The 1522-nt window shown below is 31.1% G+C and overlaps 1 protein-coding gene across 2 annotated transcripts in view; it reads right to left on the bottom strand.

The window, feature by feature from the left end:
- Window positions 1-1522, bottom strand: part of LOC106464567 (AT-rich interactive domain-containing protein 5B-like) — an 81535-nt gene that overhangs the window by 6985 nt on the left and 73028 nt on the right. The window lies entirely within an intron of this gene.

Here is a 1522-nt window from a genome sequence, read left to right as displayed (position 1 = left end):
TAATTTCAGAAGTTCGTAAACTCCATAAAGTATTCATGTAATTTCAGAAGTTCATAAACTCCATAAAGTATTCATGTAATTTTAGAAGTTCGTAAACTCCATAAAGTATTCATGTAATTTCAGAAGTTCGTTAACTCCATAAAGTATACAAAACAAACAGAATACTAAATTCAGTAGACATATTTAATAAATAAATAGTTATTATAACAAAATGTTCATGCTCCACAATATGCCTCCCAGTGGCACAGCGGTATGTCTGCTGATTTACAAAGCTAGAAACCGGGTTTCGATACCCGTGGTGGGCAGAGCACAGATAGCCCATTGTGTAGCTTTGTGCATAATTCCAAACAAACTATACAATATTTCGTTTTTCAGTTTAATTAGAAAGGGGAATATTTAGACGATCAAGTGCACTAGTGTTAAACTGTTTATTTTTTTATTTTATCATTTTTCGTTTACTTGTCAGCCCTGTTTTTTACTATGTTCTGGAATTGATTTTATATATCATACCACGTTTACTTTTTTAGTATTATTTAATAACACTTGGAAACAAAAATCAAACTAATAACGTCAGCCGAATTTGCAATCCACATAGAACGAGCTTCCAGAATTAGTTGATGAATTTGTATACTGTGGCAAAAGTTCTGAATCAAACTAGGAGCATCTCTCGGGTATACCTGGATGTACTTACCTTTATACGGTCTTTGTCATTATAAAAAATCAAGTGTGTTCCGTAATCCTTTGAAAGATATTTACTAGCGAAAGGAAAAACAAATTCGTAGTAATAAGATATCTTGTCGCACTTTCGTCATCCACTTATCACATGTTCAATTAGGATATGTCCCGAAACTTTAAACCAATAGATCTAAAAGGGGTAAGTTATCCCCTTTCCAGTATCACAATTTCAGTAAAAAGTGTATTATACAATAACTGTCAACTTGTGATATGCATGGAAACGTAGATATTTACATGTCTTTTAAACGTTTTAAAAAATACCCTTGTAGTTTCATTTCTGTTTATCATATATTTATATTTATAACAAAGCTACTAAGGCTATATGCAGTAATCTCAGTAATTTTTAACTATTCACCAGAGAAAAGACAACAAGTCAGTAAATTGACAGGTAAATCTCATGTACCAGTTTTATCCGTTACGTTCAAATACCTCCAAAACTATTATATATACACTTATTACTTTTGTATAATAATTCAAACTATAGAATTGTTTGGAGGGTTACAAGGGTTAGCACCAGATAAGAAGTACATTTTGTAGTATGAATGTTCATCAAAATCCATTCAAATATGTTCCAACTCCTAAATTCTGAATGTAATTTATAACTTATTTTAATTTAGAATGATGTTGTTTTCTGAGGAAAATATAAAAGAACACATGGTAATAAAATTTAAACATATTTTTTCTCTCTTCTCACACTTTTAACATCAACTCGTCGGTGCTGGATTTCCTGTTTAGTTCAGGTGCTAAGTTCTTTATGGCTAACGTTTCTTTTAACCTTAGCAGTTGC

Source organism: Limulus polyphemus, unplaced genomic scaffold, assembly GCF_000517525.1.
Source record: "Limulus polyphemus unplaced genomic scaffold, Limulus_polyphemus-2.1.2 Scaffold1690, whole genome shotgun sequence".
NCBI classification, from domain to species: Eukaryota; Metazoa; Arthropoda; class Merostomata; order Xiphosura; family Limulidae; genus Limulus; species Limulus polyphemus.
This window is presented reverse-complemented; position numbering and strand designations above follow the sequence as displayed.